The following is a 16,908-nucleotide window of genomic DNA, read 5'->3' as shown; positions in this document are numbered from 1 at the left end:
TTTAAAAAATGTAAAATGCTGTGCTTCTCATATTTCCTCACTAAGATGGCATCTGGGTGTGGGGTGGGTGGGTTGGGAGACTGTGGGTGGATGGAATCCATAGACCCCCACGGAGTGACCTCAGGTCCTTTTTGGCTCTGCCATGGAACAGCTGCTCTGGCCTGTTGCCTGGACTGGAGATGGCTGAGGATGGCATCTCTCCCTGGTGTCTTCTGTTGAAGACTCTGGCGGGTCCTTGCCTGTCTTTGCTTGGCCATGCCTGGTGGTGCTCTGGCGGGCTCCACTTCACTTCATCTCTTATGGCATGATTCCCTTCTGGGTCTCTGTCTTATCCTTCATCCTGCTCTTGCCCTAGAGGTCCCCTGTAGCCTTTGTAGTGGCATCATCTCTCCCATACTACTGTGGGCTCTCAACCCATCCCAGCCCATCTGCACCTGCTCACTCCCATCCCCTCTATCCAGACAGGATTCTTCTGGGTCTATGTAAACAAAAGTCAGGGCCACAGAGGAAGGATACACTCCAACCATTGTTCTGTCTGACTTTGCTGTAGCACTGAGTTTTCTTTGATGTAGCTGAGCCGGGCGTGGTGTGGTGTGGCCTGTGAGGCAGTCTTTCCCCAGAATCCTAAATGGGAAGTGTGGCAGAAGCTCTCTCATGTCGATATTTCTCTTACCCGGTGAGCACTCCTTCCAAGAGGGAAGTTGGATGCGCTCATCTCATCCACTTCCTCTCCTGCGTCTGGCTCTCCTCCCCTCTCCCATTTTCCTCTGTGCCAGGCTTTCCCTCTGTCCTCATCCTGTCAGAATAGTACTGCCTGCCCGTACACACAATATATAAAACTCTACCATCAAGTCCTGTTGTTTTTAATATGTTTATTGATGTGAAAGGGATTTAGAAGAAATTTTCTCTGAATAAAGCTTGAGGTAAACTTCCTGTCCTCTCCTCTCTTCCCCCTTCCTGCATTTCTGCTGCAGTACAAGCCTTACCTACACAAACGCATACCTTTAATAGATTGGAAGTGGTTATGTGCAGAACAAGTATATTAATAGCTTTTGAAAATACTCTTGGCTGGACGTGGTGGCTCACGCCTGTAATCCCAGCACTTTGGGAGGCCAAGGTGGGTAGATCACTTGAGGTCAGGAGTTCAAGACCAGCCTGGCCAACATGTTGAAACCCCGTCTCTACTGAAAATACAAAAATTAGCTGGGCATGGTGGTAGGCACCTGTAATCCCAGCTACTTGGGAGGCTGAGGCAGGAGAATTGCTTGAACCCAGGAGGCAGAGGTTGCAGTGAGCCAAGATTGCGCCACTGCACTCCAGCCTGGGTGACAAGAGTGAAACTTTGTCTCAAGAAAAAGAAAGAAAATACTCTCTTCATTAAATCTAGAGGAATTAAAGGGGCATCGGTTACCTGGGAAAGCAGACCTTGATGCAGTTGAGACTATTTTGAATTGAAGATTCTTATGGACTTCATGTCCTAAACAGAGTTGCAAATAATTAAGTGGCTGCTGCCTCACCTCTCTGAAAGTTTTAAAGAATGCAACATGATGCTGGCCAGATTCGTCCTTTTGGTTTCCCTCAGGCCTAAATGGCAGTCAGCATCAGAAAAAATGCAGTGAAGATTAGACTGGTTCTGGAACAGCCGTGTGGTACTAATGACTCTACAAGTTGGGTGGAGGGTTGAAAAAAAGAACTGAAGTATTATGAGAAACAGTTCCTGTTTCTCCCATTATTGCGATGGGACTTTCTGTCTTTAATTCAATTAAAAATCACGCCTCCATTCTTTTTTCTTTATTGTTTTTAAAAACCTTTTTGCTCAATTTAGCTTGATGTAGAAAGATGGGTGTGTGTGTGTGAGACAGAAGGGAGGCGGGAAAGATGGACTGTTTAGCGTCGTCTTCAACATTATATTTTGGGTTTATAAAATTGCCCTGAAATTGGAGGTCATTATTAGTTCTCTTTTCACTAAAGCGCAAGATTAACCCAAAGTACATTTGTGCTGTGATTGTTGCAGGAGGCCTTGTGCCAACAGTGCTAAACTTTGCAATATTTGTATTCCTGAAGATGGTTTTGAATTTTAAAAGAATGTTTAAGTGGAGCAGTTGACATTCCTCTCTCCCCCCCGCCCACCCTTTTTTTTTTTTGGAGTCCCTTCTCCTTTAGTTAATTTCTCTTTGTTTTTATTATTGTTTTTTATTTTAGCCTTGTGAATCTGTCCAAATATTTATAAGCCCACATACATTTCTTTGTAGCCACTGTCTCCTGTGGTTACCCACAGGTGAGTAAATGACTATTCTTTACTTGGGCAGCAACACACATTCACAGCATTTTCTAGTACATTGGCTCTTTCTCCAATTTTATTAACCATCTCAGATACAGCTGAAGCAGTTTATAAGTTTCAAATTCTGAGCCTGGTGGATGGCAGATTTCCTCTGTGAAATGAAAATGAACCAGGAGGCAGTTTAGGATAACATTCATGCATTTGTTCATTTATTAAACATTTATTAACAGTATGCCTGACATTATGCCGGGTTGAAAGCATAAAAACACAGGATACACATAACTTTTCACAAAAAGCTCACAATTCAGGGAGGCAGGTAACTAAATAGTTACAGTAGAGTAGGGGAAAACAAGGATGATCATGTAATTATAGTTTGAACTGGAATACCTTTAAAAGTGAAGGTAGGTTTAACTGTACACTTGTATTTTATTTTTTTGAAATGGAGTCTAGCTCTGGCCACCCAGGCTGGAGTATGGTAGTACTATCTTGGCTCACTGCAACCTCCACCTCCCGGGTTCAAGCAATTCTCCTGCCTCAGCCTCCCGAGTAACTGGGATTACAAGCACGCACAACCATACCTGGCTAAGTTTTATATTTTTAATGGAGACGGGGTTTTGCCATATTGGTCAGGCTGGTCTTGAACTCCTGACCTCAAGTGATCTACCCTCCTCGGCCTCCCAAAGTGCTGGGATAATAGGCAGGTGCCACTGTGCATGGCCTTAACTGTACACTTTTAAAATGATACATTTTATCTTACGTGTATTTTTAAAGTGTAATTTTTCTAAAAAAAAAAAAAATGAAGGTAGGTGCTATTAATATTCAGGCCAGGCCAAAAGACATAAACCAGGACAGTCCTGGGCAAATGAGATAAATGGAGAAGCTAAGTAAGAGCAATACTACTAGAAAGATGAAAAGGAGGCTGGAGGAGGAGTAGGGAGAACGACAGGGATGTGAAAGAACGCTGTGCCTTACTTTCCTCCAGTATAAAATGGGCATGAGTATAGCACCTAATTCATAGCAGTTGTGAGGATTCAGTGAGTTAATTTAGGGTCCTGGATTACTGCCTAAGGTAAGAGTTCCATTAAAAAAAAAATCTCCATTTTTTAATAACCACCTGTGACTTTCCTTGGTTATAGTCGCTAATTTTTTGTGTTGTGTTTTTTACAAGTAGTCTCTCAACAGATGTTTGTGGTTTATTCTTTCAGACCTCATCATTCTCCTATCAGTCGATACCACCCATCTCTCCAGCGCACCACGTGTCAGAATGCACATCTGTGAACATTGGGAAGCTACCTCGTTTCCAACTTTTTCTCATTCCCATAAGAAATTTTGGTTATTCTGTGGCTCGTCTTTCTAATTTTGTGGTCATTTCTATCTTTCCACAACAGGCAGTTTTTACAGACAGTTTTTTTTTTTTTTTTTTTTTAAAGGAATAGGCCCTTTTTTAATCTACAGAAGTTATTTCTTCTGTATCTCCACACCATCCCTGCCCTGCACACCAAGCTGTTAAAACAAAGAGGCAGAATAAAGAAACATAACTAGCCGTATTCCTACTTTTGCTCAGCATTCCTTTAAAGAGATGTCTTGGAAGTGATTGACCCCTATTTTGAGATAATAAAGGATGACGAATTAGAGAAAGGACCAGGTTGGGATAAACCCATATACGGTGAAATTGATTCATTTAATCAGAGGCTACTCAAGGTATACACTTTTTCTTGGGGCAGTTTGGACAGATTACTGCTGGATTCTGATAGAGTCAGAACTTGCTGAAAGCAGGAGTTCAGATTTGATTCGATGTGTTCTAACTCTATGTCTCAGGCCTTAACTGATAGTTATAGTTCTGCCCCCAAGAACTGTGGTGCTAGCCGTTGCTCCTGCACTTTTTCCACCCCTGATTTGCTTTTTCCTGTTCCATTCATTGCTAAAAGGGCAAGAGTTTGTGTGTTGAGTTCTTGATATGACTGTATTATCAGACCACTTTCCCTCTGCTAATTTTACTTTAATTCACCATGTGTTCAACAACTGTTAGTTGAGCTCTGACTCTGCACCAGGCACTATTCTAGTCAGGGGCTAAAATTAGTAAACCAACAAAGATCCCTGCCACCATGGAGTTTATGTTCTTGGGGGGAAAAGACATAATAAGCAATGATCATGACTGATAAGCCTATGTTAGAAAGTGATAAGCACTGTGGACACAAATAGAGATCAGGGGTAAAGGACTGAGAATGTAGGTGTGAGTAGGGGAGGAAGTGAAGTTTCTCCTTTTAAAAAAGGAATGGCTAGGGCACTTCTCACGGAGAAAACATCTGAGCAAAGATCTGAAGGAGGTGGAGGGGTTTCCTCTGGGGCTATCTGGACATGAGTCTTCTTGGCTGAGGGAACAGCCGGTGCAAAGACAGGAATATCCCTGGTTTTCAGCAGGCTAGTGTGTCTGGGAGGAAGTGAGAGAAAGGAGAGTATTAGGAGGCAAGATTAGGGCGATGTCACAAGACAGAAAGTGTTGTAGACCATGGTGAAGATTTAGTCTTTTGCTCTAGTAACATAGGGAGCCACTGCAGAGTTTTGAGCAGATCAAGATCGAGATTTCACTCATTTTGATAGTATCAACTGACTGTGTGTGACAGCCAACTAGGTGCAGGGTGGGGCGGGTGGGGCCAGAAGCTGGAGGACCAGTTAGGAGAACATTGCAGCAGGAGACGTAAAAGTGGCTGTGACCAAGATGATGTGATGGTGGCCTGGGTGGTAAGAGGTGTTAAGGTCTGGATATACTTTAATAGTTCTTTCATAATTCAGACTTGGCTTGGTATTTCTGGTTAAGTATATCTGATTGGACAGCACTTAAGCCAGACACATTTCTAGTATCTGCATGGTTTCCTCCTCACTTAAGAGTGCATGTGCCCAGCATTTGTGTGTGTTAATGTTTGCACTGTAAAGCTCCTGTTCACCAGTTTTAGTTTGTTCTGTTTTAAAGTGGGAAGGAATGTAGCTATCCTTTAGCCTTAACTAGTAATAAAAAGAGAAAAGGTAAATCTGTTTATCTTAAAAGTAGTATATCCTTTAAAAAACAAATTGATACTTTGCTTTGTTTCCTTGCATCCCAAGGCAACCATCACTAAAATTTGGTACCCATTCTTAATAAGAGTCCATTAAAAATCCTCCTCAATTCAGAGGGTTTCAGAAATTCGATACAAAGGTGGCAGTCATGTATAGAATAAGTATCTCTGAACTTGAGAGCTAAGCAAAAATATTACTGAGGCCAACTGAAATCCTATGGAATTCAGCCAAGATTAGCCAGTCCAGAGCACTGCCAACACTGGCTGAGGGCGGAATGCTGACAGGGCAGGGATGAGGCACAGCCAGGACTTCGAAAAGGAAACTGCTATCAATGGAGGGAATTTTTCACCTGATGCAGCATTTCAAATACTTAGCACTCCAGTGAGTTCCTCCTGTTTGATTGTTTTAATGTCATCATGCATTGTTTATATATTTATAAATAAGCCCAGGTAACAATTTTTCACACACCCTTTGGTCATAGTTGGGTGACCCAGAGCACACTGGCAGCCAAGCATGGCCTGCTGGCTGGGACATCAGTGTCCTGACAGCACAGATCTGAGGGAGGACAGATGCAGAAGGGGAAAGAATATTTCAGATTTCACTTGAAATCCTGAACTCTTAAATAAGTGAGGGAATGAGGCGCAAGCTTGTCTTCAGAACATAAATTCTTCAACAATAAAACCTGGATCTCTTCCCATTTTTTATAAATACTTGAGGCAGCATTTGTACAACAGAAAGAAGATAGGGTTTGGAGTGAGACTGGGCTGGTTGAAATTCCAGTATCTCTTTCTGCTATCAGTGAGGCCTGAACAACTTAACCTCCTAAGCCTCCATTCCCTTCTCTGTAAAAGAGGGGTTTTAAATATCTGCTTACCAGAGGTGTTCTAAGGATCATACCAACATACACAAAAATACAGGAACATACACAAAGTACAGGAAGCACCTTCCGTAGCACAAGGCTCAATAATAGCTCCTTTCTCTTTCTCCACCAGTGAGGTTCATTCCATAAATTTTGATGGATGGTTAACAGGTATTTATAGTTTGTTCAATGTTGTATATCAAGTATAATTAATAAGTTGTGTGATTAATGTGGCAGGGGCTAAAAAAATGAAACACACCTAATATAAATTTTTATTTTAGCATGCTTTTGTTTACTATTTGATATTTATAAATTCCTCCCTTCAGTGTTTCATATCACATTTCTGGAGACAGCCACAATAATAAAAAAAAGGCAAAGATTTATTTCCATTCCTTGTAGAAGTGTCATGGGATCCTTGGAGTGTTGCTTTGCCAGCCAGGAACCTCTGTGGCCAGTGGTGCCTTCTGCCTGAGTATTGCTCATGCCTGCTGGGCTCATTCCACCCATTCAGCCCGGCAGGCTGTGCTTGGCTCGTGCTGCCAACCCAGATCCCACACCTACCAAGTGCAAGCCAGGTGCAGAGCGATGATGGGGGTGTAAGCCAGTGAGCGTGGGATCTGGCCACTGCGCACAGCCAGGCATGCTGGCTGCTGTGGAGGGCGGGCAGCTTCAGGTGTTGGCACGGGTGCCGGCTGCATGCCAGGCTGCGGCTGGAGCAGGTGTACTGCATGCAGCTTCCACTGCAGGCACCTGCATCCAGACGAGGGGAATATGGTGGCACCTGGAAGCTTGGAGACACCAGGAACTGCAGAGCCCCAAAGAGGGTGTCACAGCCCTGGCTTGGGGAGCTCCTAGGCCTGGGATTCCGGAAGGGCTGAGGTCTCCTCTCCTTTTCACTGTCAGTATGGTGAGTGGGAAGGGGCAGGGAGGGGGGCATGTTTTAGCCCTGTTTGTTTTGCAGCTTTTTCAGCCCCACCATTCGACGGGTTCATAGTTTGTTTTTTTTTTTTTGAATGGAGTCTCGCTCTTGTCGCCCAGGCTGGAGTGCTATGGCATGATCTTGGCTCATTGCAGTCGCCACCTGCTGGGTTCAAGTGATTCTTCTGCCTTAGCCTCCCAAATAGCTGGGATTACGGACACATGCCACCACGCCTGGCTAATTTTTTTTTTTTTTTTTGTATTTTTAGTAGAGATGGGGTTTCACCATGTTGGCCAAGGCTGGTCTTGAACTCCTGACCTCAGGTGATCCACCCACCTCGGCCTCCCAAAGTGCTGGGATTACAGGTGTGAGCTACCATGCCCAGCTGGGTCTGTAGTTCTTGTCCCATGTCCAGGAAGAATGAGGCATGCAGACAACCGGAGGGTTAGCAAGGCAAAGAGGTGCTTTATGCAACAGAGCAGCTCAGAGAAGACCTGCAGTAGGTAGCTCTTCTCCACTGGTGGGTCATCCCATTGTCTGCTTAACTCTCAACAGAGAGGAGACCCACAGTGGGTAGCTCCTCTCCACAGGCAGCTGGTCCAGTCATCTGCCGGAGTCTGGCTGAGTCCAGGGGGTTTTTATGGGCTTCAGAGGCGAGGAAGTGCTTGCTGATTGGTTCATGGGCAGCCATGGGCAGGCTCAGAAAAAGCACCATACGTTCTCATTCTGGGTCCCAGACTCTACCTGGAACTGGCAGCCTGGCCCCCAGACTTCAGGCCATCCCTGGCTTGAAGGTGGGGTTTCACTGGGGACCCACCCCTTTCTGCGAATCTGTCTGTGTCCTGGCATCAACACGCCATCCACGGTGCCCAGGCTGTTCGTGCTGAGAGGCACCTGCAGCCCTGTGCTGAGCCGCCCCTCAGCCCCCACTGGGCTCCCTCCCTGAGCTCCTTGGTGCCCACAGTTTCAGAGGCGGCTGAGGTGGCATTGGGGGTGCCGGTGTGCAGTGCTGCCCCATGTGCATGCACACCCAACCATGTTATGGCAGTGCCCAGGCTTGGCTTCAACTTTGTTCTAAAATCAGAGTGGATGCCGGGAGCTGGGAGAGGCCAGGGTGTGGGGGCAGGCCCTTTTGAGCCTGTAGGGACAGGAGGGCTTCCCAGGCCCCTGAGAGTCCAGGAATGCTCGGGTCTGGAGCTTCAGCTGGGTGACTGCAGCCGCACCCAGAAGCACAGGGTTCCCACCCCATCAGCTCGGTAGGGGGCAGGGTTTCCGCCTGTTCCCTGCTTCCGCTGGCCTCACAGAGCGAGCAAGCAACCCTGGTGGCATGGCCCCTGCTGCAGCCGGCCTCTTCCCAGTGGTCCCTCCAAAGGGCCACAGCTGCCATCAGAAGAAGAAAGGCAGGATGAGCTAATAGAGCCCTTGATGCATCACAGATGCCAGTTAGCTGCTTTACTCTGCAAGTCATGTTTAACTAAATGGAATTTTCTAACAGGTGGAATTGCAGTGTCTACAAAGGGCCTTAGAAACCCATTTAAAAAATGGTGTCATAACTTTAAGATTGAGCAGCAGACTAAATTCTTCCAGGGTTTAGATCTCTTCTAAAGACATATTTGTGTGCTCTGTGGGACTTTTCTGTTTCTGTGATCCATTTTGATGGTTTTAAACTGTACATTGACAGATTCCTTGTGTGTGAAATGAAGAGTTTGAATAGATTATTTCTCAGGTCCCCTTCAACTTTGAAATTGAAATTCTGACACCCAAATTTTTAGTTTGAAGCTATGGAGAAAACAGTCTTGGAAAATGCCTGTGAAACTAAGGGATAAGTGATACTCCACGTGGGAAGTCTCTCAAGCTGTTCTGTCTCTTCCAGTGAGGAAGGCTAACAGAGGAAGACCATGAAGCACACCAAATGGATAGTGTGGGTTTCTTCTAGCCTGCTTTGGTCTCTAAACGTTCATGTAGATAGATTACAGTAGATTTAGGAATGCAAATGGTTACTGGTATTAATTAGATACCTAAAAGAATTTTAAGTCTTTGGCAATTTATATAACCATGTATTTGTTTTAATATTGTGTTTATGAAGTATGGTATATGAAAAGAGGATGTTACGTGGGTTGATTTTAAATTTCTCAATTTAATATGACTTTGGAAGAGGTTCCTCACTGCAAAATGGTCTATTTACCTATTTTTAAATTTTCTCTATTTATTTATAAGGGTTGTATTCAGTAATATAAATGAAATAAGGGTGTGTGAAATGCTCTGTGAACTGTTATATACGAGTATTGCATTCTACATAGAGGACAATCATTAACAACATCATGAGCTTCCTTTTTGTACAAAACTACTGTGTGTGTGATGGAGAATTTAAAAACCTCATAAACAAATCAACTTGAGAGAATTCTAATTGGAAAACAAGGAGAAAGTACCTGTGTCATTGTGGCCAAGGGGTGATTGAGCCTTTTTGTTTTCTTCAGTAACATTTCTCTTTAGTTCTTTGGGTTCTTTTCTTTTCTTTTCTTTTCTTTTCTTTTCTTTTCTTTTCTTTTCTTTTCTTTTCTTTTCTTTTCTTTTCTTTTCTTTTCTTTCTTTCTTTCTTTCTTTCTTTCTTTCTTTCTTTCTTTCTTTCTTTCTTTCTTTCTCTTTCTCTCTCTCTCTTTCTTTCTTGATTTATACATGTATTACATCTGAAAATTATTGAAAGTACAAAAACAGTATATGAAGCAGGAGGTATGAAACCACTCATGATCCCACAATCTTGGAGCAACCACCATTGATATGTTTCCTCACTTTTTTTTCTATGATCTTAGTATAGTTAAAATCATTTTATATACACAGTCTTCTAAACCTTGTGTTCACTTAACATAAGTCACCAGCACATTGACGTGATAGAGCAGAAATATGGAGCCTTAGCCATTAAAGACATTGAGTTACTGAATCAGCCTGGACCTACCCTCTAGTCCTTTTGTTTAAGTCAGACCCTTTTTTCTTTAAATCACTGAAGTTAGGTATTGTTATTTGTAGCCCTAATCATCTTAAACTGAGAAAACTGTCCTAAATGTCTTATTTATTCCCATAGTATGATTTCTTACTTTTATAGCATGTGAATGTAGAGTAAATTTCTGTAGTGGAATTTCTGAGTCACAGATTATATACTTTGTTTTTGATTTCTGATGATTTATTTTCCTGTCAGCTCATCATAAGACTTAAAAAATATTATTTTAGTTAATTTTTTTGGTGTTTTAAACTGGTAGAGTTTCCGTTCTTTTTTTTTTTTTAAATGTTTGGGTCACCACAGTGCCTGCAACATTATTTCTTTATGCATACTTTTTGAACAACTATACATGTGGCACTTTTGCACACATTGCCTCATTTAATAACCAAGTAAGATGGGTGGTATTTTGTTCTTTCACGCAGTTTATGAGGGTTTCTCTTTTAAATGCTTTTAATATAGTATTTAACCCACTTGCATTTACTGATTGTTTGGTCTTACCCTTGGCTTTTTGTGTTACGTTTTCAAATTATTATGCTTCCTGATTGTTTAGCTTTCACTAAATTTTTTTTTTCAAGTTTTTCTTTTTTTTTAGTTTCTCTTTTTTGAGATGGAGTTTTTTGTTCTTGTTGCCCAGGCTGGAGTGCAGTAGTGCGATCTCGGGTCACTGCAACCTCCACCTCCCAGGTTCAAGCGATTCTCCTCCCTCAGCCTCCCAAGTAGCTGGGATTACAGGTGTGTGTCACCACGCCCGGCTAATTTTTGTATTTTTAGTAGAGACGGGGTTTCACCATGTTGACCAGGCTGGTCTCGAACTCCTGACCTCAGGTGATCCACCCGCCTCGGCCTCCCAAAGTGCTGGGATTACAGGCATGAATCACCGTGCCCGGCAAGCTTTTCTGTTTTTTAAGGAAAGAGAACAAGCTGGGCATGATGGCTTACACCTGTAATCCCAGCACTTTGGGAGGCCGAGGTGGGAGGATCACTTGAGCCCAGGAGTTTAAGACCAGCCTGGGCAAGATGGAGAAATCCGTCTCTACAAAAAATGTAAAAATTACCTGGGTGTGGTGGCTTGCACCTGTAGTCTCAAGTACTTGAGAGGCTGAGGTGGGAGGATCACTTGAGATCAGGAATTTCAGTCAGCAGTGAGCCAGGATGGTGTCACTGCACTGCAGCCTGGTAGGTGAAGCAAGACCCTGTCTCTTAAAAAAAAAAAGAAATTAAAAAGAAGGAAAACAATTCTCTTTGTGATTTGGAAGTTATATGTCCAATTTTTGTTCTTGTTGTGGGTAATTTAAAATTTGAACTTACTTGTTTATCATTAGAACAGTATCTATGGAGTTCCCCTCAGCCATGTGATCACTTCAGCACATTTTCTTCTTTTCTTCTCCTTACCGTCTAAATTTTGTTGAAATAATGAGAAATATTTGTTCGTTTTTTTTACATTATGCTCCTTTGAGCATGCTTACTGAATATTTACATTATAATTTCAACCTTGACACACATTATTTAGACAACGATCTTGCCATGTTGCCCAGGCTGGTTTTGAACTACGCGGCCCAAGGCTGGGCACCGTGGCTCACGCCTGTAATCCCAGCATTTCGGGAGGCCGAAGCAGGCTGATCACAAGGTCAGGAGTTCGAGACCAGCCTGACCAATATGGTGAACTACGCGGCTCAAGCAGTCCTTCCATCTTAGCCTCCCAAAGTGCTGGGATTACAGGCGTGAGCCACTGGGGCAAGCCTCACCTCTCTAGCTTTGTTAGCTTTATTGCTCACTGCTGTTTCTCTTATACTCCTATTTATCTTTTACTTTCTTGAGTTTTTTATTCTGTTTTTTCAATTGATTATATATCCTTCCTTCCTTAAGAATATTTCTGCAGATAAGGTATGTGGAAAGTATACTTTTGATTCCTCTGTTTATTAATATGTTTCTTCTACTTTATAGTAATGATAATTATAGTATTGATAATTCATCTAAATTTAGAATTTGTGTGTCATAGACTATCCTTCCAGAATCCTATAAGTCTTACTCCATTGTCTTTTAACACTTAGTGTGGTAGATGAGAAACCCAGTGTTCATCTCATTCATGTTCCTTTTTATTTTTTTAATCCTGGTGGAGGAGCGGATGTCTATTGGATTGTTTTTCTCTCTGACATTCCAAAGCTCTCCTGGGATGAGCATGGTTCTTTTGTGATTAATTTTGCCAAGCTCTGAGTGAATAATTATTTTCTAAAAAACTCATTTTGAGTTCTGTTTTGTTTTTCCCATTATTTACTTATTACTTTTTCTTTACTTAAATATTATTTCTTCTGTTCTCTCTTTCTGAAATACCTATTAGACACAGACATGGATCTTCTAGATCTATCATTCAGGCGCTATCTTTTTCAGTCATAATTTTCCATTTTTCCTTGTTTTCTTGTGTGTTCTGGGAGATTTCATGGAGCAGATCTTTCAGGGTCCCATTTGGTTTTCTGCAGGAGCCAGTCTGCAATTCAGTGCATCTCTTTTTTAGGCTACCCGTTTTGCTTTTTTCTTTCATATGCTATGTCCTATTGCTCCTTTTTCATCTCTCTTCATAATAACTTTTTTATCAGTGATACAGATACAAAAGTTTAAATCTCACTGAGAAAATTTTACAATGTGCAATCTTAAAAATTTTTAAATGTGCAAACTTGTCTTGTTTCTAGCAGTTACCCTAATTATTCAAAAATTTTCACTTCACCTAAAATACTGGGTCTTTCCCCTGTCTAGTTTGCTAGCTTCTCTGTTCACTCATCTGCCAAATAGGTCTAATTTGTTCATTATTGGTAACTGAAATATGCTTTGTCAGAGGTTGTGTATGTCATTATTCAGTTCTTTTCATTCCAGGCAAAAATCGGGAAAGACGTTAGATTTACTGTGATTTTTTTATCTGCAGCTTAAGAGTTCTAATAGTTTGTGTGGGGTAGGGTTGAAGCTGTAGGCAGTGGGAGACAACTGCAAGGCAGACTTGGTCTTTGTTCAGGAACAGTGTCCCTTTTGTATCTGCCTTGGCAGCTCCTGGCCCACTGGGGTAGTTTCCCATCCCCCTGAATAGCTGCCTGGCCTAGGCATCCAGGCAGAAACTCCATCCAGCATGGCTGCTTCTCCAGCACTGGCCTGGCCTCCAGCCTCTGCTCCTATCCTAGAGCTGTCAGTAGGCTCTGAAGTGGGGATCCTGGTGGACTTGGCCACCCCATGTGTAGCAGAGTGATTAAGAGTTTAAACTTGAGTCTGATCGCCTTTGTGTTCCAATCTTGGTTGTGCTACTTGAGAACTGTATAACATTGGTCATCTTGTTCAACTTCTGAGCCCCAGTTTACTCGTGTGTATAATAACATTGAAATTTGTTAACGGCTTAAGGCACTTAGTAGGGTATCTGGGTCTAAATAATTGATGAATGGCAGCAGTTTTGTTGTGGGTGTTCTGGGAACTGGCTGCTAATTGGCCTCTGCACTCACTCTGCTGTTTGCTAAATCATTCCCGTTAGCTCTTCTCAAGGGCTCACTTTTGTGGATGGGTCACTTAGGAAGTAGCCAGTCAGTGGTGGAGCCTTTTTTTCTCTCGAATTAGTTGGATCATTTTAGCAAGAAGTGATGAGGGAAGGGAGTCACAAACATCATCTTGGTTCTAGACCATCACAAGTAATTCTTTAAATCACCTGAAGTTTCTAGAACCAAATAAATAAATAGGGCAGCACCTTTTATTGTGTAATTCGTTTGTCCCCCCATGATTTGTAATAAATTTTTAGTATGCTAATTAGTGTATATACTTCGGTAGGTTGCTGGGCTTTCAGTTCTTTTTCCTTGGTCATTCTGTTTAATCTGGTGCAGTGCCACACTCTTTTAGTCTTTCTTTAGTGACAGGAGAGAATTGTTGTTAAGAGCATGAGGTTTGGAGACAGGTTGCCCGGGTTTGAATTCTGGCTCCTTTGATTAATTTCTAAGAGGTTAAATTAATTACTTACCTTAATTACTTAACCTCTTTTTGCCTCAGTTCATCAGCTCCAAAGTGGACATGATGATAATCCCAATTTAGAGGACTATTGTAAAGATTAAATCATTCTCATAATGTCATTAAAACTGAGCTTGGCTTTATGAGAATTATTTGAATTATTACAGGCTTTAACAACCAAGAAATGATAGTGTAGTCTTGCAAAGCCCTAGGAGTGTTTTTTTCAGAAATAGTGGATGAAAATCTTACTCTGTGGGTTCTGTGAGGGCCAGGAACCCATTTTTACCCTCTTTGTGTTCTTAGTACTAGACCTGATTCATGATTAGTACACAGTATATATTTACCAAAACTAAGGAAAAGTAGTACTTCAGACTTTTAATACACAAAGATTTAAAAATATATCATGAATCCAGGTAAGAGTCAATTGAACTTTTGTCAATTTATAATACCTATTAGTACTTTAAGATTGAAAAAGGTGGCCAGGTGCAATGGCTGATGCCTGTAATCCCAGCACTTTGGGAGGCCGGGGTGGGTGGATCACCTGAGGTCAGGAGTTCAAGACCAGCCTGACCAACATGGTGAAACCCCGTCTCTACCAAAAATGCAAAAATTAGCTGGGTGTGGTTGTGCATGTCTATAAGATTGGAAAAGGCTGTTTTTTCCTCCGTATATTCACTACTGGGAAAGAACTATAGTAGAGCAAGGAAGACTTTTTTGTGAAGACGTTTGTTTATTGATCAAAACAATAGAGTCCATCATGGTTGGGTTAAGTGGATTTATCCCTAGGTCAGAGTTGGAGGAGAGAGAAGGGAAAAATGCAGAGTCCCCCCATAAGGAAGCCCTAAACATTTATTTATTTATTTATTTAATTTTTTAATTTTATTTTTTTGAGATGGAGGCTTACTCTGTTGCCCAGGCTGGAGTGCAGTGGCGCCATCGTGGCTCACTGCAACCTCTGCCTCCCAGGTTCAAGCGATTCTCCTGCCTCAGCCTCCCAAATAGCTGGATTACAGGTGCCTGCCACCATGCCTGGCTACTTTTTTTTTTTTTTTTTGTATTTTTAGTAGAGACGGGGTTTCACCATGTTGGCCAGGCTGGTCTTGAACTCCCGACCTTCAATGATCTACCCATCTTGGCCTCCCAAAGTCCTGAGATTACAGGCTTGAGCTACTGCACCCCCGCGGGAAGTCCTAAACCTTTTAAATGGCAAGAGTTGAGAGAGAAATTATGATGTGATCATCATTTTTCATGCCAGCCTGTGAAGAACAGCAGCTTTGCGTAATTGAGAGAATTTCACAGAACAGCATGTATTTTGTCTCCTGTACTTTGAGACATAAATTAGATGTGATCAAATCCAGATCTAGTTAATACACTGTGCAAGGTGCTCTAAATGCCTGTAAGCCGTTTTCTTTGGCTTCCTGTCTTCTGTTTTCTAACTAGTGAAAACTTCACCAAACTTCTTCCATTTCACCTTTTGTCCTCCTGTCTGATTTCTTCTTCTCTCTGAGCATTCAGACAACTTCAGAAATAATCTCATGGTAAGTCAAACTGCCAGAAGGAATTCCTGGTTCTTCTTCTCCATGGCTTGGGAACCACAGACAGGTGAGGGTCTCCACAGTACAGTTTCTCACTTCTAAAGGGAAAATGAAAACAGGATCTCTCTTCCTCCTAGTACTTTTGTAAGGATTAAATGATATAAAGCAAATAAAGCACAATGTGTCTGAAAATAACAAATGCACAATATGTTATTAGTCCTTCTGCTACTATTATTTAATTTTTTCAACTAATGGAAGGAAAACTGACAGCTTTACTGTAACCATACCCTCATTCCCCATTTCTCTTCTGGTGTCCCTGTATCTCTGCAGTGCCAAAGTGTAATTCCCTTCTCAGATATGGAAGCACCTACATACACTTTAACCTGGCTTGACTCTCTTTATGGAAGCAATGCCCACCAGAAGTTTCATCATCTTTTTTTTTCAACTTGCTGGGTGCACAACTTTATCTTCCCTTACATGTATCAGAAACCCCAACAATTGTCCGTTAGGTAATTGGTGGTATTTCTTGAAAGATTTTGGTTTTTGCTGAGTTTTGTTCGTTTTCAGGTCAATTAGTCTGTTAGCTTCAGCTACCTCTGTGACATACATTTATACATGTACATTTACAGTTCACATGCTGGCACACACAGTCTGATTTGTAAACACGCTTTAGACTAAAAAATTCCTCATTTTACAATTTTCTTAGTTACCTTGGTCATGGTTAACTGGTTATTATCAAAATAGGCCTGTAGGCTATTATCAGCCCTCAGTTAACCTGGGAAGTGCCAGTTCTAGCAGAGAGGCAAAGAGGGAATTGACCTTGATCCATTGAGGCATGATGGAGAGCAGCCAGTCCTTGGGCTTCGTGATAAGAAAGGTCTTTTTAATGACAGAAAGCAGAATCACCGCAGCAATTACCCAGGGTCAGTTATGGAAAGTATTCACGAGATGCCACAGAGTATATTTACCTAAGGTTTTAATAAAGATAAAGGATACAGTACAGTGGGGGAAAGAAAACAAGGCAAACGTTCAGGAGGTCTGGGATATTCCAGGTCCTTTGTCATTTGACAGAATGCTCTTTGTCTTTGGATCATGATCCATCTAGATACATGTGAGTGAGATCACTTGACCTAGACAAATAAGTCAGTGGAACAGGATAGAGTCCAGAAAGAGACCCACATGTCTACGGTCACTTGATTTTTTACCAAAAAGCAAAGGCAACTCAGTGGAGAAAGTATAGTCTTTTCAACAAATGGTGCCGGAACAATTGGATACCCACATGGGAAAAAATGA

The 16,908-nt window shown here is 42.1% G+C and overlaps 1 protein-coding gene and 1 long non-coding RNA gene across 8 annotated transcripts in view; one reads left to right on the top strand and one right to left on the bottom strand.

Moving 5' to 3' along the window:
* LOC105490744 (WD repeat and FYVE domain containing 2) overlaps positions 1-16,908 on the top strand; it is a 202,629-nt gene that overhangs the window by 64,158 nt on the left and 121,563 nt on the right. The window lies entirely within an intron of this gene.
* LOC139359186 (uncharacterized) overlaps positions 15,213-16,908 on the bottom strand; it is a 48,200-nt gene continuing 46,504 nt past the window's right edge. Inside the window, exon 4 of the long non-coding RNA XR_011615038.1 lies at positions 15,213-15,713. This is a non-coding gene — a long non-coding RNA (uncharacterized lncRNA). The remainder of the gene's footprint in view (positions 15,714-16,908) is intronic.

This window comes from Macaca nemestrina, chromosome 16 (assembly GCF_043159975.1).
Source record: "Macaca nemestrina isolate mMacNem1 chromosome 16, mMacNem.hap1, whole genome shotgun sequence".
Classification (NCBI taxonomy): Eukaryota; Metazoa; Chordata; class Mammalia; order Primates; family Cercopithecidae; genus Macaca; species Macaca nemestrina.
This window is presented reverse-complemented; position numbering and strand designations above follow the sequence as displayed.